We start from the raw sequence: 25,183 nt of genomic DNA on the forward strand, positions 1-25,183 counted from the left end.
ATGCATATTCATTAGGGATATTTTGAAAACCCGACTGGCTGGGGGTCCCCCAGGACAGGGTTTGGGAACCACTGCTCTAACCAGTGGGGAAACAAAATTCGCGTTCGAGCTTCTCATATGTTGATTGGTTGAAAAGGAGAAAAGGTCAGATATATATCTGGGGGCTAGGCCGAAAAGTACCTTAAAGCAGAAACAACCAAACTTAAACTTCTCACGAGCCTCCATCAGGAGTCGGTAGGAAGGAGTTACGTGATCGAACTTCTTCAGCCCAAAAATCAGCCTGACCGTCGCATTTTGCACCAGTTGTAATCACTGCAAGTTCTTCTGGGTAATTGCCAGATAAACAATATTGCAATAGTCAAGTTGGCTTAGTATAAGGGATTGTACCATAATTCTGAACGATGAAGCATCAAAATATGCTCTAATGGACCAAAGCTTCCAGAGAGTAAAAAATCCCTTTCTAACCAGAGTCCACCTTTTCTTTCATGGTTAGACCCTGGTCTAGTATTACTTCCAATACCTTCATAGTAGATTGGATAGGGTAACTAAGTTTGTTGATGTGCAGCGATGTTTTAGTATCTAGTGGGTGTGGCGAGGCTACGAAGAATTTTGTTTTTTTCTGAGTTTAGCTTCAGTCTAAATTTATCAACTTTCCATTCCCCCTTTACCCCCAAGCTCATGTTCATACTTGTAACTGTCTAATGTCTACACCTCCCCACCTCTTTCTCTACAATAATTTATTTTCAACTTTTTTATTGTAAACTGGCCAGGTGTTCATCGATGGTCGGTATATCAAAACTCAATAAACTGGAACCTTAAATTCAGACATCCATTGCTCCATTGTACTAGCACTCTATAACCGCAATTATGCACATAATTGCTAATAAAGAATTCATGCTTAGCACGTATCATCCTGGCACCTAAATGTACTTAATAGGAATAGGACAAGGGCTACCCTGCCTCTAAAACAGAAATTCAATTTCTAATCGTTTCCCTTCATTGACTCAACTGGGAGAGCGGCATAGAAAACTGAATGAATGAATACGAGGTGGGTAGGATGATTAGTGTGATGCAATTACTGATAAAGAAATAAATTCCTAGCCATAACGAGAACATAAGAACATAAGAAGCGCCATCTCCGGGTCAGACCTTCGGTCCATCAAGTCCGGTGATCCGCACACGCGGAGGCCTTGCCAGGTATACACCTGGCTTACCCTATAGCCAACCATATCTCTATATGCCTCTCTCAAGGAGATATGCATCTAGTTTGCCCTTGAAGCCTAGGACTGTCGATTCTGCAATAATCTCCCCTGGGAGAGTATTCCAGATGTCAACCACTCTCTGTGTGAAGCAGAACTTCCTGATATTAGTCCTGAACTTGCCCCCCCTTAGCTTCATTTTATGTCCTCTTGTCCGTGTCAAATTGGACAATGTAAATAATCTTCTCTGCTCTATTTTATCGATTCCTTTCAGTATTTTGAAGGTCTCGATCATATCCCCACGCAGTCTCCTTTTCTCAAGGGAGAACAATCCCAGTGTTTTAAGTCATTCCTCATATTCCAGTTTCTCCATACCCTTCACTAGTTTAGTTGCTCGCCTCTGCACCCTCTCCAGCAGTTTTATATCCTTCTTTAGGTAGGGAGACCAATGTTGGACGCAGTATTCCAAGTGTGGTCTGACCATTGCCCTATAAAGCGGCATTATAACTTTCTCCGATCTACTCGAGATTCCTTTCTTTATCATGCCCAACATTCTATTTGCCTTATTTGCCGCTGCCGTGCATTGTGCCGACGGCTTCAGGGTCCTATCTATCAGTACACCCAGATCCCTTTCTTGTTCACTTTTTCCCAGAGTTGCACCTGACATTCTGTACTCGTATTCCTTATTCTTACTGCCTAAATGCATTACCTTGCATTTCTCCACATTGAACTTCATCTGCCATTTCTCCGCCCAGTTTTCTAACCGACACAAATCGCTCTGGAGTTCCTCACTGTCCTCCTGCGATCTGATTGCCCGGCAGAGTTTTGTGTCGTCTGCAAACTTGATGATCTCACTGGATGTTCCGTTTTCCAGGTCATTGATATAAATATTAAAAAGGATCGGCCCAAGTACCGAGCCCTGGGGTACACCACTAGTCACTTTCTCCCAGTCGGAGAACTTCCCATTTATGCCCACTCTCTGCTTCCTATTTTCCAGCCATTTTCCTATCCATCTTTGTATATCTCCCTCTATGCCATGGCTTTGTAGTTTCCTGAGAAGTCTTTCATGTGGAACTTTGTCAAATGCTTTCTGGAAGTCCAAGTATATTATGTCCACCGGCTTTCCACTATCAATTTGCTTGTTCACGGTCTCAAAGAATTGGAGTAAATTCGTCAAACACGATTTCCCTTTCCTGAATCCATGTTGACTGGGTTTCATCAAGTCGTGTGTGTCCAAGTGCTGAACTATGCTATCCTTGATCAGTGATTCAATCATCTTGCCGGGGACAGACATAAGACTCACAGGTCTATAGTTGCCCGGTTCTCCTCTCGATCCTTTTTTGAAGATTGGCGTGATGTTCGCTTTCCTCCAGTCGTCTGGTATCTGACCAGTTCTGATTGACAGGTTTGCAAGTTTTTGCAATAACTCTCCGATTTCAACCTTCAATTCCTTCAAGACTCTCGGGTGAATTTCATCCGGTCCAGGGGATTTGTCACTATCTTTTATTATCTTAACACAGTATCCCGTGGACCCAGAGAACAAAATTTTACTTTGACTATTTGCTCGTTGACAATGACCACTGTCCTGAAAGCAACTGTCTTTATTATGGTTCTTTACTACAGAAAATGAAGTTGCCTGAATACAGGAAAGGCAAGGCACAGCTTAGTTACAGGCATAGATAGGTAGATATTCATAAATGCACATAAATAATAATGCTAATTTAGATTATGCAAAGAGACTACTGGTAAGTCATTAAGAGCAAAGAACGCCCAGAAAAGATTTGCCACACTCTAATCTCATAAATCTACCCAAAACACGGAGAATGTCCGTGAATACGTCTAACCCAGCACTATAAGATATGTGCTCACCATTTATAAGTAGAAGCTTAGCCACGCGATGCTTCCTTCTGCTGGCAGGGAGCCAGCCTTCTCCATTGGAGGTTGTCAGACTGTTCACGACCTGTGGGGCATTGTTCTGGGAAGGATACAAACAGCAGTGAGTCCTTTGATGAACAGAGGTGCAGTCACTCTGGTACGGGACAATCTCAGACTGGTTTTCTCCAGTGCAGGGAGACTCAAAGAAACTAGTCCCAGTAACTTGATTCAGGTCAGCCTTCTTGTACCCGAGCTGTGCATAGACACTGGACCAAGCTGCCTGAGACTCTTCACACAAACACTCCACTCTCTACTCTCCTGCACAAACTTGAAGTTACCTTCTCCATCTCTTATGACCAACTTTCCAACTCCAGCTGCAATCTTCCAATCTCTCCAATCTACCTGAGACTGGTCACATTCTCTCTTTTTCTTCTCTTCTCACCCTAAAAGGGGTAATCTCAGCAGACCACCGGTCCATTCTGGATTCTCCTTGTTATCACACATTCAAGTAGTAGGCCTCTTTGGCAAACAGACAAGCAGTATGAAATTCCAAGATGCTGCCAGAAGGGAAAATGACTTTTCCTTACTAAGCCAAAGCCTAAAAATTGGTGGCACAGGAATAGGCCTACAGGCGTGATTTTAAAAAAACTACAGTGAATGCTGCTGTCGAGCACCATCCAACGGAAAGGCAGATATCTTCAATATGGGAAACGGCGCGTCAAACCTTAGTAACAGTATGTGACAAGTTTCAACTTGTTCAGTGCACTCAGTCAGTTGTGAGCTACGATTGAGAGAAGGTGTGTTTTAAAGTGCACTGTAAATCATTGATTACGAACAACATGAAATTTTGTTTCAAACTGCAAAAAAGTGCTAAAGAAACACACAAACTGTTAAAATTAGTTTATGGTGATGCTGCAGTGGCCATGAAAATGATGTTTTTCATGATGGTTTCATGATGATTTCCATGATGGTTGTGAATCTGGTGAAGATGAGGAGCGATCGGGATGTCTTTCAACATCAGAAACTCAAGAGAATGTTGAAAGAGTAAGCAAAATGATTCGATCAAACAGGCGACAGATTATTAGGGAAATTTTTGAGGATCTGAACATCTCTTATGGTTCCATTCAAAGCATTTTAACAACAGATCTGAACATGAGGCGAGCAAGTGTGGCCTGAGAAATGGGCAAACGGTTTCATCCTACATCATGACAGCGCTTCATGTCACACATCGCTTCCGATATGGCAGTTTCTGTTGGATAAAAGCATTACAGTGTGTCCTCATCCATCTTCACCGGATCTGGCACGGTGCAACTTCCGGCTCTACCACCAAAGTCAAAATGACCATGAACGGTAAATGTTTTGAATCGATTCAGGATATCGAGGCAGCCAGCGCAGCACAAAAAAAACAACACTCACAAAAGAGGACTTCCAGAACTGCTTCAGAAAGTGGCAAGTACGATGGGATAAGTGTGTTCGAAGCGAGGGGGGATATTTGAGGTAGATTAATGGCAATGTGTCTTTTACTGTAATTTCTTTTATTTAAACATTCACTTTATCTTTTGATCACACATCGTACATACGAGTACTTACTTGCCTTGGACAGTGCACAGTGTAACCTGAGTCTGTTAAATACTCGTGCTCTCTGCCCTGTATTGATGCTGCCTACAATACATCAATTGCAAAAACCCAATAGGGAATACCAGTAGTAATGCAGATAATAAAAGTTGCTGGCGGTGCCTGTTAATATCTGTACGGTAGTCCTTGCACAGCATTCGATTTCGACAGAACAGCTAAGCTCCTGAAGAAGGGTTAGCACCATGGTTGGAAACGAAAAAGGGCCATTTTGAAGAACACTGTAAAACGCCTGTGGAACTTACCGAAGATAAGTACTGAGAAATTTGCCGGTTTTGAACAAATATTTAGATTAGTCGATAGCACTCTAACTGAGTTTGTGCACATACGTTTGTAACATTCACTTTATATGGGTTTCATTATGTGCACTTATGGACGCCGGTGATGGTGCTTAGTGGGGCTTGAGAAATAACCTGCTACAAACGTTCTAAGCCTGGAATACTGATTCTCCAGTGCCCTGCTACCTTTGACTTTTGCACTGAGGATACATATATCACAAATTTAGAACTTTATTATATGCAACTGTGCTTGCGATCAACTTCTCTGAATTACTGCCTACAATACATCATGCTTCCCAGCTAATCCTTTTTAATTCTATTACAACAGACAAGTAGAAAGTCAATTAGCTAAGCATCAATTATTCTAACTGTTGATTATCCAAACTTGCAATTACCAGTTCAAGAAGAATTTTTTAAATACAGTTCATAGTAGTATGTTTCATTCCATACTTCCCTGAAATCTTATCTTTAATGAAATATTTCAAAGGAAAAAAAAGTCTAAATTAGAGTTATTATCCTCAGGCACCTTAAGCAGAAAAAGTTATCTTTTTGACTTGAATGTTTCTATCTTGGCTAAGGGTTACATTAAGAATCGAGATCAGCAAAATTTGAGACAATTTGCATTGGTCACAGAACTGTTGGAAATGCTCCCAAATTCAGAGGTGCTTGAATGTCCTCAGTATGGAGCACACAAGTTGTTTTCAGGATCCCAGGTATTATGAAAAGCCGGACTTTATTCACAATTTAACAACGTTAATGCACTTATAAATCTGGAGGAAGACCTAGGCTCTGTGTGCAGAAACCTTCAAATTCAACTTTTGAAGAACAGCCCCCTCCATCAAAAATAAAATAAAATTTTCCCAACAGGCTATAATAGCCTTACTCACTGTGCCATGTGGTGCCTGCGTGCTTCAGCATAGAAATTCACCTGGAATAAATGGAGAAAAAATCTACCTCACAGATTTGCTGGACGAACCTGGTCTTCAAGCTGCTGGTCAGACCGAAGTCAGACTGAGCCTCAATCCCCAGAAAACCTTGTGGAAGGGTGGAAGACCATGCAGCCGGCCCACTATTAATTCTGGCCGAGCCGAGAAGAAGCCAAACAGCCTGCGCTCAAACTTCTGAATAAATCAGGGATGCAAGCAGCTACACAGGAGACGGCTCCTGCGCTTCAAAAATACAAAAGCAGGCTGGCTAGTTAGGTGTCCTTGAGAACTGGTCCTGCTAGCAGCAGACTTCAGCAGCACAAGTCTGTATCATCTCCCAGACAGAGGTCCCAACAAGTGGGAACCTCTGGGCACTCAGCCTCTAATCAAACACTTAGAAGAATACGCAAAAATAATAAAACCGCAGAGCAGAGTCGCTTCTGAGCGCTTGCAGAAAACAAAACTGAGGACGCAAGAGCAGCTCCCTGGGAAGGAGGTGGAGTTGAAAAGTAATTTGTGGGTTCAAATGCAAAAACTCTACTGTTCAGGATCACTAGACACATTGCACCTGAATTTCACTTATTTATGAAAGGTTATGGTGTTTCAAGACAAAGTTGGACAAGTTCCTGCTGAATCAGAACGTACGCATGTAGGGCTAGTCTCAGTTAGGGCACTGGTCTTTGACCAGAGGGCCACCAAGTGAGCTGACTGCTGGGCACGATAGACCACCGGTCTGACCCAGCAGCGGCAATTTTTATGATCTCATGTTAATAACAAAACTGAGAAACAAGTAGCAGGAGATTTAGGGGTCCTTTTACAAAGGCGCGGTAGCTAGGTCCTAACGCCTCCATTGACGAGGCGTTAGGATTTTAGGCTGCCGTGGGGGTTAGCACGTGATGAAATGTCCAACGCGCTAACCCCCGTAGCACGCCTTGATAAAAAGGAGCCCTTAGTCTATAAAAAACAAAGGCGTCTAACTGCAGTGCTGGAGAGCCACAAACTAGTCTGATTTTCAGGCTATCCCTAATGAATATGCACAAAATGTTTGCATATTTTGGAGGCACTGCATGCATTCATTATAAATATCCTGTAAACCTCACCACTGGTTTGCACCCCTCCAGGACCGCAGTTTGCTTCCAAAATATCTAGACCAGGAATGGTAAAAACTGAGAAGCAACAAGAGAAGGAAAGTACTTTGGCTAAGGATAATATTTACTTCAGAAATTAGTTGGAGATTTATGAGAACACTACAATTTGCAACTAATTAATTTCAGAGGCATTCCATCTGTTTCTCCTTCAGACAGTTTTAAGCAATACGTAACTGAAATATGCAAAATTCCAGCATCAAAAAAGTAATTTACTATCTACTATACTTCAAATGATAAGAAGTTAAAGGAAGGTCTAGACTAGAGCCCATGTCACAATTAGCATTTGATAGTTTGGATTTTAAAACTATTTTATGTTTTAAATTATGAGCATTTCGTTGTAACTCGCTCAGAACTGCAGGATGCAAGCGAGTAAGACATTTTTTAAATAAAATAAAATGATAGAAGTTTAGTAGTCCCTGCCACTGTCACTAACCTTTGTGGTTCATTTGGATAGAGCTGGGTGCCCAGGATTTCTCTTAGAAGTAGTAGTGACCCCTGTCTAAATAGATTAGAAACATAGAAACATAGAAAGATGACGGCAGATAAGGGCCATAGCCCATCAAGTCTGCCCACACCATTTACCCACCCTCTTAAGTCTACTGACCCCTAAAGTACAATAATTATACTGTCACTCTACTGACCCGCTCATTCAAGTCCTAGTGACCCTATCCCTTGGCATGACCTCGTAGGGATCCCACATAGGTATCCCATTTGTTCTTGAAGTCTGGGATGCTGCGTGCCTCGACCACCTGTGCTGGAAGCTTGTTCCAATGCTCAATCACTCTCTCCGTGAAGAAGTACTTCCTGGCGTCTCCACGAAACTTCCCTCCCTTGAGTTTGAGCGGATGTCCTCTTGTGGTCGAGGGTCCCTTGAGAAGAAAGATATCCTCTTCCACCTCGACCCGTCCCGTGATGTACTTAAAAGTCTCAATCATGTCTCCCCTCTCCCTACGCTCTTCGAGAGTGTAGAGCTGCAATTTGCTCAATCTTTCTTCGTACGGGAGACCCTTTAGCCCCGAGACCAACCTGGTGGCCATCCGCTGAACCGATTCAATTCTGAGTACATCCTTACGGTAATGTGGCCTCCAGAATTGCACACAGTATTCCAGATGAGGTCTCACCTGGCTCTGTACAATGGCATCATGACTTCAGGTTTCCTGTTGACAAAGCTTCTCTTGATACAACCTATCATCTGCCGTGCTTTAGATGAAGCCTTCTCCACTTGAGTGGCTGCTTTCATGTCAGCACTGATGATTACTCCCAAGTCTCGTTCTTCCGTAGTCCTTGTTAAAGTTTCTCCATTCAGGGTGTAGGTTCTGCAAGGATTTCCGTTACCGAGATGCATGACCTTACATTTCTTGGCGTTGAAGCCCAGCTGCCAGATCAAGGACCATTTTTCTAAAGTACGCAGGTCTTGCTCCATAGCATCCTGTAGATTATAGCCGTTTACTATATTGCATAGTTTGGCGTCATCAGCAAATAAGGTTACCTTGCCTTGAAGCCCTTGAGTTAGATCCCCAATGAATATGTTGAAGAGGAGTGGGCCCAGGACTGAACCCTGTGGCACTCCGCTAGTCACCTCTGACATTTTAGAGAAGGTACCGTTAACCACCACCCTCTGAAGTCTGCCACTAAGCCAATCTTTAACCCATGCAGTTAGAGTCTCTCCTAATCCCATCGATTTCATCTTGTTCAGCAGCCTGCAGTGTGGGACGCTGTCAAACGCTTTGCTGAAGTCCAGGTACACGACGTCCAAGGACTCTCCTGAGTCCAGTCTTCTTGTTACCCAGTCAAAGAAGCTGATTAGATTGGACTGGCATGACTTACCCTTGGTGAATCCATGTTGGCTGGGATCCCGGAGATTTCCCTCGTTCAGGATCGTATCTAATTTATATTTGACTAGTGTTTCCATGAGTTTACACACTATTGAGGTGAGGCTTACCGGTCTATAGTTCGCAGCCTCAGCCTTGCAACCCTTTTTATGTAGAGGAACGACATTGGCTGTTTTCCAGTCCAACGGAACTATCCCCGTACTTAGTGAGAGATTGAATAGCATTGTCAACGGTTCCGCCAGAACATCTCTCAATTCTCTGAGCACTCTTGGGTGTAAATTGTCCGGACCCATGGCCTTGTTTACCTTTAGCTTTGCCAGTTCGTTGTAGACGTCCCCAGGTGTGAATTCAAAATTCTGAAACGGGTCATCCATGTCTTGTTTTATCATCAACTGTGGTCCGTGTCCCGGTGCTTCGCGGGTGAAGACTGAGCAGAAATATTCATTTAGTAGTTCTGCTTTTTCTGAATCCGCCATCGCGTAGTTTCCGTCCGATTGTCTAAGGCGTACTATACCGTCTGTGTTCCTTTTCCTGTCACTGATATACCTAAAGAAGGATTTGTCCCCTTTTTTAATATTTTTTGCCAGAGTTTCTTCCACTCGAAGTTTGGCCTCCCTAACTGCTCTTTTGACCGCTGCAGATCTGGTCTTATATTCTACTTTAGTTTCTTTTCTCTGCGTACGTTTGTAGGAAAGAAATGCTTTTTTCTTCTCCTTAATGAGGTGCGAGATCTCTTCAGTGAACCATTGGGGTTTGTTGTTTCTTTGTCTTTTATCTACTGATTTTATGTAGCGATTAGTTGCTTCGTGTATAGATGATTTCAGGTACGACCACATAGTTTCAACATTGCCGGTCTCTGCTTGGTCCTGCAGCGTCTGATGAACGAAATCTCCCATGTGTGCGAAGTCGGTGCCCCGGAATTTGAGCACCTTTGTTTTTGTAATTGATTTAGGGGATCCTTTCCCAAGGTTGAACCATACCATGTTATGGTCGCTGGAGGCTAGCGTATCTCCCACCGAGACCTCTGAGACGCTTTCCCCGTTGGTGAGTACCAGGTCTAGGATCGCCTGGGCCCTAGTGGGCTCCGTTACCATCTGTCTGAGATGTACTCCTTTTATGGAGGTCAAAAGCCTCCTGCTGCTGCTGGTTGTTGCTGAAAATGTGTTCCAGTCTGCATCCGGCATGTTGAAGTCTCCTAGCAGTACAGTGTCGCCCCGTAGAGTTATATTCTCTATGTCTTCAATTAATTCTGCGTCCATGTCTTCCGGTTGTCTTGGAGGTCTGTATACGACACCAAGATACAGGCATTTTTTGCCACCTCTTGCCAGGTTTATCCAGAGGGACTCCCCGGTATACTTGACATCAGTGATCCTGGTGGTTTTGATGCCCTCTTTAATGTATAGTGCTACCCCTCCACCTAACCTGCCCTTTCTGTCCTGACGAAGTAGATTGTACCCCGGTATAGCCATATCCCACCCATGTGCGTCCGTGAACCAAGTCTCGGATATTGCCACCATGTCCAGGTTGGCATCCCTAATTTCAGTTTCCAGTTCTAGAATTTTATTGCCTAAACTGTGTGCATTAACATACATGGCCCTCCACACTTTGCGTTTGTTGAGTCCCTGTAAGGCTATTCCTGACTGAGTCTGTGTGGCTCCTAGAGAATTGTTTGCAAATTGGGTCCTTACCTCGGAAATAGTGTCGATATCTTTACAGAGATAGGAAAACAACAAAGAAAAGGAGAACGCATATAAATCGATGTCATGCATATTCACTGTGGATATCCTGGAAACCTGACTGGCTGGGAATCATTTGTCTATAGCACAGTTCTTCAACCGCCGGTCCGCAAAAAAATCTTGCCGGTCCGCACCGCAAGGAAAGATGCCAGCGTCAGCTGACTTGCAACTTCCTGTTGCCGTCACTGTGCCGGGACTCCTGACTTCCACCGCGTATGCCTCCTGCCTTGTCTCCGCACCTCCAGATCAGCAGCGGCAGCTCTGTGTGCTTTTAACTTCGGCACAGAGCTGCCCCTAAGCAGTAGTTTAGCGCGGTTTCATGAGGCAGCCTCAGGGCCTTTGCTAGGCCGGCCCACATCGCATCATCGAAGGTTCCAGACACAGCCAGAATCAAGGAGCTAATAGAATAGCGATCCGACCCCTACTGGGAGATAGAGCAAACTGGATAAACAGGAGGAGTGCCAGCCAATAGGACGACCTGTTAATCAGTTTCTCTATCTCCGCCTGCTGGTAGATGTGGGCTATCCCATTGGTCTCTGGATTCATCTGCTGCTGTTGCTAGGGAATATTCTTTCTTTAAAAACTCTTGTACTGTATTCCATAAGACCAATTTTTAAAATAAAATGTTGCAAAAATGTTTCATTTGTAAGGCCCTATGGAGATCACCAAGTCTACCGCACTACGAAGAAGATTTGGATTCAGCTAATGCTTTTACAGTAGTAGCTGAAAGGCAAGTTATATTCAGGTACAATAGGTATTTTCCTGTCTGCAGAGAGGATCATAATCTAACACCTCCCCCCCTTTTATGAAGCCGTGTTAGCCGGCCACAGCGGTAAAAGCTACAACGAGCGTTGGAGCTAATACCGCCGTGGCCGGCTATAAAAAAGCCTAACACGGCTTAATAAAAGGGGGCTTAAGTTTGAACCTGAGAAAATGAAGCACACATCACAAATTCCTCATATGTGTCTAAAAGAAACATATTGCCTTCTAATTAGACCTCCTTTTATCTCTGAGCAGTATATTTACAGCCATCCCAGAGTCTTCTTTATCTTAACTGAGGAAGCCTAATAAGGTTAATTATTCTCTCTCTTGGTTCAATCAACTTTTCTTCATCCTCCGGGTCTTGTTTATGTTCTAGAGAACAGAACTGCATTCCACTATCCAGATATTTCAGAAAATTTCACCAATAGAGCCATTTATGTTTATCCTGGAAGCTCCTTATTTACTCTATTTTGTTTCACTTTTTGGCTTGAGCAACTTCCTCCTTCCTCATTTCAGCTTTTCGCTCAAGCAGAACCTCTGCTAGAACTACAGCACCAAATGCCTTTATTTGCAACTATTATACTTGCCCTCAGAGTTTTACTGAAAGATAACAACAGGTCCACAGGGAAGGAAGCGCTAGATAATAAAACCAGCAGAGAATGGAGTGCGTTTGCAAACTCTTCTGTAAAAGGCAAAAAAAAAAAAACCATACCCAGCAAAACTGTAATGGATATGAGACAATGCCCAAGATAAACCATAAAACCATGAGTTTTTTAACTCATTCACCTCCACTAAGAAATACAACAGTTATCTAATGTTTTTGAATAGGTGTCAGGTCAAAAGCGCGCCGGGACAAAGGTGCGAGCAGACAATTGAGCGCAGTGCGGAGGTGCGCGCCGAAGAAAATTACTGTGCCCCTCACTTTGATCCCCAAGCCCCCCCCCCCTCTTCCCCAGACCTATCTGGAATTTTCTTGATGGTCTAGAGCAGTATTCTTCAATCTTTTTACACCCGTGGACCGGCAGAAATAAAAGAATTATTTTGTGGACCGGCAAACTACTAGGACTAAAATTTAAAAACCCCGTTTACGTCCCATCTCCGCGAGCTAGGTCCCCGCAAACCATCTGATCCCATCTGCACAAGCCGCAATTATGATTTTATATTGAACGTATTTTATTAAAGTATAAAAAGAAACAATATTCTGAACAATTGTGATTTTATACAGAGCACGAACCAACAAAACCCCTGTCTCCCCTCCCCTTCACATATATCCCCTCTACTATCAAGAAAACTGAACAAGCCAAGTTATTATAGAATGCTACATAGAAATATCATGCTAACAGAATACTGCAGTCCCCAGTTATGTCTCTAGCAGGATATATAATTCAAATCTGATATATTCTAATGACAAAATAGAAATAAAATTATTTTTTTCTACCTTTTGTTGTCTCTGGTTTCTGCTTTCATCTTCTTTTCACTCTTTTCCTTCCAGCATCTGCCCGTTCCATCCAATGTCTGCCCTCTCCCCCTTCCATATGTATCTGACTTCTTTCTATGCCCCTCTTCCTTGTCCATCCTCCTCTCTCCTTTTTACATCATTCATTCCAGCTTCACTGCCTTCTTCATTTTTATCTCTCCTACACCAGATCTAGCATCTTTATCCCTCTCTCATTTCTCTGCTGACCCCCTTTCCAGCATCAATGTCTCTCTACTTTCTCATTCCTCTCTCTCCCCTTTCTCTCATCTGATCTCTCCATTCCACCCTGACCCCCCTTCCCCTCCTGTAATCTCCCTGCCAGCTGTTTCCTTCCTTTTTTCTTTCTCCCTACCCTCCTTCCTTTTTTTCCTTCTCCCTTCCCTCCTCCCTCTATCCAACATTAACTCTCTTCCCATCCCTTTCCCTCCTCCCTCCCAGCAGCATCTCTCCTTCTTCTCCCTTCCCTCCTCCCTCTATCCAACATTAACTCTCTTCCCATCCCTTTCCCTCCTCCCCTCCCAGCAGCATCTCTCCTTCTTCTCCCTTCCCTCCTCCCTCTATCCAACATTAACTCTCTTCCCATACCTTTCCCTCCTCCCCTCCCAGCAGCATCTCTCCTTCTAACTCCCTTCAAGTCCAGTAACAGCTCTCCCTTTTCCAGCACCTTCCCAGCCTCCTACAGTGGCTTCCTCCCCTTCCAGCAGCTCTCAATACTTGCCTGCAGGAAGTTGCCTGGTAAATCACTGCCCTGGTAAATTGGAGAGCTGGTGGGAGGGGAGACTTCTTAGCTGGCTTATCTTAACTGGGGACCACGCTCTCCTCCGTCGGGCGGGAAGGCACTCGCGCATGCGCGGTGCGGCCTTCTAGAACTTTCTAGTTAAAAGTGTCCGTACCGGGGCTCCGTCGGTGACGTCACCCATGCGTTAAGAATATGCTGCCTGCTTGTCCTGGAATAACTGTGGTCTAGGGGGTCATTTGGGCAGAAGCAATGCCCATTCGTAGCGTAAGACTCCCATTAGGGGTTACAATGTCATTTTGAGGCTAGACCCATGATTAGGGTTACCATATTTGTTAAGCCAAAAAGGAGAACACCTAACCCACCCATGCCCCACCCCACCCCTGCATCCTGCTAGTCCCATCCCCAAGCACAACATCTCTTTCTTTCTCTTCAGCTCTCCACCCAGGACACCCCAGAGTCGGGTATGGCTCTCTGAGGGTCCCCATACCGAGTACCTCCTCCGGTGCTGCAATTTCAAAACTTCAAGCACTGGCAGCATTAGCAACATGATCCTGCTGCTGTTGACTTGCCCCAGAAGCCTTCACTCTGCAGCACTTCCTGTTCCAGCTTAGGCTTCCGGGGCAGGCCCATGGCAGCAGGATCCTGTTGCTAACACTACTGGCTGCCAGAAGTTTTGCAACTGCAGCACCGGAGGAGCTACTGAGGACAGGGGATATTCAGAGACCCATAACCGAGTCCAGGGTGGTAGCTGGCCTGGAGACAGTGAGTCCAAAACCCAGACAAACTCTCTCCAGACCAGGAAACTGTCCGGACACCCGGAGAATCCTCTAAAAAGGACATGGCCGGGTAAATCCAGATGTCTGGTAACCCTACTCATGACGGGCAGGAGTAAGTGGGCATTGCTTCTTCCCATATAACCCCTTAGACAACCAGAGAGATTCCAGGTAGATCTAGGAGCCGGTGGAGTGGGGGCTCAGGCTGGGCCTATCATTTCTTTCAAGGAGGAGGGAGAGGGATCAGGACTGGGCAGAGGAAGGGGGATATTATAGGACTGAAGCACCTGTTTCTAGCATAAGGCCCTCTTCTTCTGTTCCTGCGCGTTGAGAGTGGCACACAAGGCTGGCTGGCTGCCTGTTCCCCGCCGCTTCCCCCTTGTACACAGCTCTCAGCAAGGGAGGTTACCGCGTCCAGTGAGGGTGGAAGCATTTAAATAAGGTAATGAGGGGGGGGGGGGCGCTTTGGGTATGTGCTCCATAAGACGCACCCTTATTTTCACTCACTTTTTTTCGGGGGAAAAAAGTGCATCTAGTGGAACGAAAAATATGGTAACTTGTTTACTCTTTCTATAAATACTAGGACTAGGGGGCATGTGATGAAGTTACTAAGTAGTAGATTTAAAGCAAACCAGAGAAAAATATTTCTTCACTCAACGTGTACATTAAACTCTGAAATTCGTTGTCAGAAAATGTGGTGAAATCGGTTAGAAGGGTTTAAAAAAGGTTTGGATAATTTCCTAAAAGAGAAGTCCACAAAGCATTATTAAGATGGCTTGGGAAAATCTACTGCTTATCCCTAGGCTTGACATACTTTCAGTATGGCAACTTTTATGTTCTTATGAGGGGCATTTTTGACAGGACATCTAAGGCTGAGGTTGGACATTTTGGGGAAAAACATCTAAAAATCCAATAGAGAAAATAACTATTTACAAAAATGACCATTTTTAGTTGTGTTCGCCCTTAGTGACCATTTTAAAAAATAAAAAAAACCCATTCAAGCAAAAAACACACAAACAAGTCATTGGGACGTAGAAGTTGCCAGAATTCTTAGCAAACAGACCACAGACATCCAAACAGAGCTGAGGGACAACTCTAGGGGGTACTGCAGTGAATGTCACATTAAAAAGTCTCAGGTACACATCTCACCATAACCTGCTTATATTGTATGGCAAGCCCTCCAAAACCCACCCAAAACCTACTGTACCTACATAAAAATGACACCTGCAGGCACTAATGTAATGTAATAAGGACTATTGTTGTGGTGTACAGGTGGGTATAGTAAGATTTAGGTGGGTTTTGGAGGGCCGTTTCTGACCAGTTTAATTGTGCTGAATATTAACGAGATTATATATGTTACTAGTGTTTAAGCCCGTTACATTAACAGGTGCTAGTAAAGCCTCCTTCCCTCACATGTCCCCAAATTTTCAACCCCAGTTCCAAACCCAGAGCATTTAAAGGCCCGTGGCTTCCCCCCCTCCTCATAGCGAGGCGAGAAGCAAAGGGGGCCGCGCACCGTACCTGCGTTCAGCGGGTTGATGAAGGCTTCCAGCCACGAGGCGCTTTCTTGCGTTCAGCAACCCGCCTTTGGGCCTGCGCCAAGAGCCATGGCCAGCTCATGCCTGGGCTCTAAGGCGCAATGTCATTCCCCCCCCCCGATCCGCTGAGGGAAGATTAGAGATGCTCCTCCGACAATGCCTGGCAGGAAAGACTGAGAGCTGCCTCCACCGCCACCGAATACAGCCATGGAGGACAATCGGGGTGGCCAGGATGCATGCAGGGAGAGAGCTTGCCTGCGCTTCTCCAGCGGTTGGTGAGTGAGGGCAGGAGGAGGGGAGTGGCCAGAGTGTTCCCTGCTGCCGCGTTCTAAAATAGAATCTGGCCACGGATCAGAAAACACGGCGGCAGGGAACACGAAACCCTAAGTGCGCATGCGCGCTTAGGGTTTTATTATATAGGATTAAAGGGATCTCAGAAGAAGGAAACAACTGCTTTACTAACTCTGCATTTCAATCACACCCAGACTTCCTTCTCTCCACATAATTGGACAAATCCTTTAATAATTTTTGTATTTTAATTTTTTTAAATGCTGCTAGAAGCCCATATTGTGCAACTTACCACACTTAAATCCTCCTTCTGACTTCAGTTTCATTAATCAAACAATTGCTTTAGGAGTCAACGTATTTCACAATTAGAGAAGGACTTAAAAGTTTCATGTTGCATCTCTGTCAGTGTTATCCCTTCAAGTTTGGCAGTCACTCCAGTCACTATTTTTATATAAGTGTGCTCAAAATGGAACAAACTCACACTGGATAATTTATTTATATCCCACCTATCCTTGTAATGATGCAATTCAGTTTTTGAAAATATAGTCTGTTGACAAATTATAAGGAAATTCTCCACTCAATTACTGGTACTCATTATGACATGCAAACACTGTTGATTCATACTAAGAAGATGAGAAAGATAAAAAAAAAAAAAAAAAAAAAAAAACAAAACAAAACTATGTTATGTTATATTACACCACTCAATCTTGTTGTTTGTACCCCCAGACTGTAAAGAATGAAGCTCAGATATCCAGCACTGTTCCTGCCAATCCAAAGATGTTGGTCTGTCACTATGTCTGCATTGTTTAACACAGTCCAAGAAAAGCCAACACAGATCTTTCCAAATATGCTCATTTTGTTGACAACCTAGTATTGTTACAAGGAGCATTAGCACTTCCTTAATAATCCTATATAATAAAAGCTTACCGGCGCATGCGCTGTTAAAACAGGGTGATCCCTGCCGCTGTGGTGTGTGATCTGTGGCCGTGTTCCATTTTAGAACCCAGCGGCAGGGAACATTCTGGCCACTCCCCTCCTCCCGCCCTCACTCTCCAACTGGAAGCGCAGGCAAGCTCTCTCCCTGCCCACGTCCTCAGCAGGGAACATACCTCCCGCCCTCGCTCACTGCTGCCACCGCTGATGATCCTCCTCTTCAGAGCAGCCTGCAATCGTGGCCAGCTTTAAAGAACCTCGCAGGTCACTCTCCAACCTCAGTAGCACGTTCCCTCTGACGCACGGGATCGCATCAGAGGGAACGTGCTACCGAGTTGGAGAGCAGCCTGCGAGGTTCGCTAAAGCCGGCCACCACGATCGCAGGCTGCTTTGAAGAGGAGCAGGCCAGAAGACGCCGGGATAGAGGGAGGGTAAGAAGGGGATCAATACAGGGGGCCAGGGGGAGAGGGAAAGGGGGCTGCTGGGGGCAGACATCTTTGCTCGGGGGGGGAAGACACCTACCATCTTGTGGTAAACGCCTAGCAAGTTAGGCGCCTAACTTTGAATTAACGCCAATTAAATGACAATGTTGAGGTATTATGTGTCAATTACCAGTGCCCATTAATCGATTAAATTAGGCGCCTGCATCAGCTAGGTGCACAGATATAAGCGTTTAACATTAGGAGCACTTTATAGAATTGGGGGATTACAGTATATTTTGGACCATGTTAATCAACACAGACATGGTGAGAGACCAACAACTTTTGCTTGGCGGGAACAGTATTGAATATTTTAGCTTGGAGGTCTAAACAAAAAATGGTTTAATATAGCATCATGTAACTGTAACCTTTTTGGTATGAATTACCAGTGTTTGCATATTATACTGAGTAATTAATAAAGTGAATCATTTCATAGTTTTGTCAGTAGACTGAATTTTCATGAATATTAGTGTATCACATTGTCTGACATACATTTGCTCCCTTTTGGAAAAACGCGTATAAATACGGTAACCAGACTAGTCGTCAACTCAACAGAAAGACATCAGTAGAGATGCAGCTTAAGATTTCTAAGCCCTCCTCTAGTTATGAAAGAAGTTGACCCCTGAAGCAGTAGTGGTTATAGACTTGCACAATATGAACATTTGACAGCATTTCTATAGCGTCCCTAAGCATACGCAGTGCTGTACACATTATATGCAGGTACTATCTCTGTCCCTAGCAGGCTCATGATCTAAGTTTTGTACCTGGGACAATGAAATGCCAACTCACGTGCTCAAGGTCACAAAGAGGCTACAACGGGTGCTTTAGAATGAGGGGGTTATGAGTTAAAAGTAACCTTAAAAAAGTGGGTTTTTAGTCTGGTCTTGAATACTGCCAGGGATAGGGCTTGATGTACTGACTCAGGGAGTCTGTTCCAGGCATATGGCACAGCAAGAGAAGGAATGTAGTCTGCAGTTAGCAGTGGAGGAGCAGGGCACAGACAAGAGAGACTTGCCCAATGATTGGAGTTCCCGGGAAAGAGTATAGGGAGGAGAGATACAAACATTTAAGGTGTTTGTACAATTATGCAGAAAGAAGAAAGACTGGACCTATGATTGAAGTATGGAGTTAATAAAGCAATGTGCAATTACTGCACTACCACCCTTCTCTGAGATCTTTATAATAAGATACTGTTCAGTATATAATATTTATGATGCAAACAGAGAATTTATAGTGATCAGTACAGGATTTGTGATGCTGGATAGTTCAATATTCTACCGTGTTTCCATGAAACTAAGACAGTATCTTATATTCATTTGATGCCAAAAAAAGCACTAGGTCTTATTTTCGGGATATACATATGCTCATCTCTCCCTCCCTCTCCTTCACCCCAATTCTTCCTCTTTCCTCTCTCTGCCCCACATGGGCATCTTTCCTCACCTCCCTCCCATCCCCCTGTGCAGAAGTTTGCCCAGCTTCTATCCTTCCCTCCCTCCCATTCCTCGTGCTGCAGAACAATTGAACACTGAGCATCTCCCTCCCCCCCCCGCCGAACCCCTGCTGACCCTCCATCCTTCCCTCCCCACTGACCGCAAGCGAGCCCTACCTTAATCAAAAGCAGCATCAGGCCGGCAGCACTCTAAACAGGCTGCTTCGGCCTTGTCCGTCGAGGATTTCACTCTAACGCGTTACTGATGATGTCATCAGTAACGCGGCAGAGTGAAATCCCCGATGGACAAGGCCAAGCAGCCCGTTTAGAGTGCTGCCAGCCCAATGTTGCTTCATTTGAAGGTAGGGCTTGCTCGTGGTAGGCAGGAACGGAAGGACGGAGAGTCATCAGGGGTTCAGCTTTGTGGTTGGGGGGGGGGTGTGGCGGGACCAGATTGAAGAGTTGCCAGCAAATTCCAGGACTAGAGCTTATTTTTGGGATAGGGCTTATATTAAAACCTACCCCGAAAATGATGCTAGGGCTTATTTTCGGGGTAGCTCTTATTTTCGGGGAAACAAGGTATTCCTGTGAGGTTCTGTTGCAATAATGGCCTTTATAAGACAGGCATAAAATGGGACTTTTTTGTGGGCATCCTATTATACATTACCTTCCTCCTGTACAAACTGTGATGCTAATAAAGTTTCCTGAATCTGAATCTATAAACGCCCGTCTCTGGTGTCAAAGATATACCTTGTCGTCTCTATAAAAACAGAAGAAAAGGGAACAAGTAAAGAATTGGTCATTAGATTTAAGAGGCTATTTTAGAAGAAGTACATGCCATTTATATCTGTAAGCAGCAAATTTAACCATATAAACTGGCACACACATACAAGCTACAGTTTTACAAAAGGCATTACTTATATGTATATGCTGCCGTGCAGCATGCAGAAATTTCAAGGAAGCAAATTGGGTAGACTTTCAAAGTACACTTGTATGCCATGTTTTAGAAGAGCAACAAAGGTACTTGCAGAAAAATTTCCCCATGAGCACTTGTACATGGATAACCGTTAGTTAACTTCTTGTTTCAGCCTGGGCTTTGGAGAGAGCTTGAAGGAGGAATTGTGCATATCCCTCAAGAGTTCAAAATAACCCAGTTTTGTTTTGGCATACAGCTCAAGCTGTCCTTCCGGGGGACATCACAGCATATGCCATACAGTGTTGCAAGGAGCTGAATCAAGCTATTTTAAATTTAGAATGAGAATGGGCACTTGAACGTCAGCATTGTGCCCAGCGGCCTTCACAATATACTAAAGACCAGATGTTGTCAGTGAGGACTGCTTTGAATACTGAGCTACACAAGAGAATGAAAAAAGGCAAACACATATTATATAAATATAAAATTGTACATTTTATAGTCATAAAGCAGGCAGCCTACTTTCTCAGTTAATTCACCCATGGTTGGGACCCAAGATTTTGGAGTCTTTGCTTAGTGAAGAGGGTTATGTTCTAACAGAGCCATAAACGTGTCCTGGGGACCCCTAGCCAGTTAAGGTTTTCAAAATATCCCTAATGAATATGCACAAGGCAGATTTGCATATAATAGAGGTGATAGGCATATAAATCTACCTCATGCAAATTCACTAGGGATATTTTGGAAAACCCAACTGGATGGGGTTCTTCCAGAACAGGTTTAAGAAACATTGCAACGGATTGTTTTAAAATGTTTTGTTTTTAGTAAACTTTATGCTCCTTTAAAGGGAAATTGTGATGTCATCAGTTTTGAATTACAGGCAGCCCCTGGTTTAAGTATGCCTGACTTGTACTTACGAACCTGGGTCCTGCCTCTCCCTTCCTGTGCCAACACGTCCCTTCTTTCTCCCTTCCTGTCAAAATGCAACCCTCCTCCTCCCTTCAGTGTCCCAATGCGCCCCTCATCGTCTTTCCCTCCGTTCAGCAAACCAAATTTGTGCCTCTTGTGGGTGGCTGGCTCTCTCCTCCCTGTCACACTTCGCAAAGCTGTTGCCACTGGTTCCTGCATGTGGCTTGCGACTTACCCAAAAGCCTTCCCTCACTTCCGCGCTGAAGGCTTCTGGGTTAGCCACAAGCTGTGTGCAGGAACCAGCGGCCAAAGCTTTGCGAAGTGTGACTGGGAGAAGAGAGGCGGCCAGAGGAGGTAAACACCTGTGAGAGGCATGAATTTGGTATGCTGAATGGAGAGAAAGACGATGAGGGGGTGTGTTGGGACACTGAAGGGAGGAGGAGGATCGCGTTTTGACAGGAAAGGAGAGGCAGGGTCGCATTGGAACACAGAAGGAAGGGAGGGAGCACAAACTTCAGACAAAGGAGGGAAGGACAGAGGGAGGGAGCATGAACTTGGGACACAGAATGGAGGCAGACAGGGGAGCATGAACTTGGGACATAGGATGGAAGAATGGAGGGAGTGAGGGAAAGAGATGCTGAGGTGGGGGTATAGAAAGGAAGAATTGCTGGGCATGGGTAGCTGAGTGAGAGGGAAAGAGATGGTGCACATGGGGAAATGAAGAAAGCGGCAAATTGTTGGGCATAGGGAGGGAGAAATATTAGACATCGTGGTGGTAGAAGCATGAGGTACAGATGCATGGGGAAGAGAGAGATGAGAGAGAGAAATGTCAGATGTGGTGGTGGGGAGGGAACAGTGGGACAAATGAAGAACAAAAGTAAGTTTAAACCTATCTTTTCTTTCTATTTAAACTACAGTACTTTATTTTGAGGACTGTTTCATTAATGTTTTTATAGACTGTGTACTGTACAAGTTACATACAAATTCAACTTTAGAATGGGACTCATTCTTAACCCGGACACTGCCTGTACACAGACTACAGCTCCCTCATTTGACTCTGGTTGATTTGGAATTTTTAAATGGCCCCAAAAAAGTACAGGAAATTCCACAAATTATCTAATTCTTAAGCTGTGTAAGTCTGCAGGCCCAGATAGGCATTCCAGTGAGTTCTATAGACTGGAAAAAAACAAAAGGAATTGACCCCAAAATATCCACAAAGAAGAAAATCCAGAGAAAACAAAAAAAAAAACCCTCTGTGGAGTGACGATGTTCCTAAATGGACTTTATTTGAAAGTGTCAAAGTTCCAAAGGTACACTGAAATCATCCACATAAAATAATTCCATCCACATAAAAATAAATCATCCACATAAGAGCCTTATAGGACCTAGTCCACTAGGGATACAGGACCCAATATGGCCCGCGTTTCGACAAAAAGTCTTATTCAGGGGTCCCTGGGGGTCCAATTGTGTGGTGAGCCGGAAGTGAGACACTGCAAATGCAAGCAGTCTGGCTTCTTCTGCTTTACAGTCATTACAAGTTGTTCATAGCTCAGCTGTCTGCTTGTATGGTTTGACGAAAACTGAGCATGTTATATCATACTATATACAGTTGAATTGGTTGCCTATCGCATTTTTTTTAAATTGTTGGTTCTGGTATATTATGAGCTTTGAGAAAACAGGAGAATCCTCCTTCCCAGATCGTGGAAGGCAAAGAAACAAACAAAGAAGGTGACTACTTGGTGCTCGATCTCCTTTATTAGATAATATGACACTGACTCGACACAATCGTGTTTCGGCCTAAAAAGGCCTGCCTCAGGAGTCTGATTGTATGAACTGAGAAGGAGGATATCTGAGGATTCACAAACGTGTGACACTTCTCTTTTATTCTTTAGAAAGACTCTTATTTATTCGCCTATCAGCAAAATAAAGACAGTATAATTATTTGAGGTAAATCAAGGGTTCATGTGCCTGCCTTGTAACCCACATACAGTGGCCAAAGGAGATTGAGCACCAATAGTCACCTTCTTTTGTTTCTTTACATTGTGAGCTTTATCAAGATTGCACGGGCTACTTGAAATCTAATTTAAAGCACTATCTGCCAGGACGTGCACTGCTAGCAGCTACTGCGGGGGACTTGGTAGCTCCTAATTTTCATCGCTGGAATCTGAATAAGCCCACATTTGGTGTATTTTCTGTGACTGAACCTTATAAATGGAACGTTACCTATGGACCTGAAGAAGCAAACAAATGTATCCTTGTTTAAGAAATAGTTTGGGTTATATGGAGGGTCTGGCAAAAGCATAGTTAGTGGATTATTCTGACATACTGAATTCATCTCAATTTGGATTCCGTCTTGAGCATAGTACAGAAACATTATTAGCATCATTGTTAGAGGAAATGAAATCATATTTGGGCAAAGGAAAATGGACTCCTATTATGCAACTAGATCTTTTAAGTGCATTCAATCTAGTAGATCAAAATGTCCTTCTTAATATTTTAAATAACATAGGATTAGTTGGAAATGTACCGACTTGGTTTCAAGGGTTTGTTATTTAGATCCTATAGAGTCAAGATGCAAGAAGTCCTATCAGAAAAGTGGTTGCCACCATTGGGGGTGCCGCAGGGTTCTCCTTTATCTTTTATTTTAGTTAATGTATTAATCTCATCACTAGGGAAAAAAAATTAGAGATGGCAGGCTATCACGCGTTTGTTTATGATGATATTACTGTCCTGATTCAATTAGGTGACATATTATCAGACATTAATCAGAAATTTTCACCCGATTACAGATTGTTCAATTTCAAGTAAGAAGCATTCATCCAAAGATAAAACTAAGGGCTCCTTTTACGAAGCTGCGTTAGCGGCTTTATCGCGTGCACCTTTTTAGCGCGCGCTAACCCCCACACTAGCCGAAAAACTACCGCCTGCTCAAGGAGGCGGTAGTGGCTATTACGTGCATTAAATTGCTAACGCGGCTTCGTAAAAGGAGCCCTAAATTGTTACTAATTGGTTCTAAAGACATATAAGGGGAAGGTTTAATGTTTAAAGTAGATGAAGTTCCTTAAGTTAGAATATCTTTTAAAACTGTTAGGAATTATTCTAGATAGCAAATTGACTATGGCAGCTTAGATTAATTATCTTGTTAGAAGTGCTTTTTGGACTTTAGAAATCTTAGAAGTATTAGGAAATATTTGCAACAAGATCAATTTAGATTGGTTGCACAAGCACTAATATTAAGTAAACTAAATTGCTGTAACATAGTTTATCTAGGAATTCCTAAGTATTTGCTTAAACATTTGCAGATAGTACATAAACTAAGAAAAATCAGACAGAATTATACCATTGTATACTAGTTTTAAACTGGTTGCCAATCGAAGCACAAGTCATGTTTAAGTTATGCTATTTGGCGTTTAAAATATTATATGGTTTGACTCCTTTGTATATGAACAATTTAATTTGCAGGCCATTGGTTGAATTATATTGTAATACTTTGGCTGACTTTACAATTCCCCAGTTTAAAAGGAATTGTACGCTATCTCATGTCATCCTTATCGGCCGTCCTCATTCCACTTCAGTGTGGTCTATCTTGCCAATTCATATACAATCTATAGTAATGCTTATAATCTTTGAATTTTCCAAACAAGAAAGTTTTGCTTGTTTTAAGAACATAAGAATTGCCACTGCTGGGTCAGACCAGTGGTCCATCGTGCCCAGCAGTCCACTCACGCGGCGGCCCTTGGTCAAAGACCAGCGCCCTAACTGAGACTAGCCCTACCAATGTACGTTCTGGTTCAGCAGAAACTTGTCTAACTTTGTCTTGAATCCCTGGAGGGTGTTTTCCCCTATGACAGACTCCAGAAGAGAGTTCCAGTTTTCTACCACTCTCTGGGTAAGGAAGAACTTCCTTATGTTCGTACAGAATCTATCCCCTTTCAATTTTAGAGAGTGCCCTCTTGTTCTCCCTACCTTGGAGAGGGTGAACAACCTGTCCTTATCTACTAAGTCTCTTCCCTTCAGTATCTTGAATGTTTCAATCATGTCCCCTCTCAATCTCCTCTGTTCGAGGGATAAGAGGCCCAGTTTCTCTAATCTTTCACTGTATGGCAACTCCTCCAGCCCCTTAACCATTTTAGTTGCTCTTCTCTGGACCCTTTCGAGTAGTATCATGTCCTTCTTTATGTAAGGCGACCAGTGCTGGACGCAGTACTCCAGGTGAGGGTGCACCACGGCCCGTTACAGCGGCATGATAACCTTCTCCGATCTGTTCGTGATCCCCTTCTTTATCATGCCTAGCATTCTGTTTGCTCTTTTCGCCACCGC

General features: G+C 43.8%; 1 protein-coding gene across 4 annotated transcripts in view; it reads right to left on the bottom strand.

Annotated features, from left to right (window-relative positions):
* TLCD4 (TLC domain containing 4) overlaps positions 1 to 25,183 on the bottom strand; it is a 92,412-nt gene that overhangs the window by 56,294 nt on the left and 10,935 nt on the right. For all 4 annotated transcript variants that reach the window (XM_033915933.1, XM_033915930.1, XM_033915929.1 and 1 more), the window contains exon 2: positions 19,712 to 19,804. The gene's annotated coding sequence lies outside the window, so the exon portion shown is untranslated. The remainder of the gene's footprint in view (positions 1 to 19,711; positions 19,805 to 25,183) is intronic.

This window comes from Geotrypetes seraphini, chromosome 12, assembly GCF_902459505.1.
Source record: "Geotrypetes seraphini chromosome 12, aGeoSer1.1, whole genome shotgun sequence".
In the NCBI taxonomy this organism is placed as follows: Eukaryota; Metazoa; Chordata; class Amphibia; order Gymnophiona; family Dermophiidae; genus Geotrypetes; species Geotrypetes seraphini.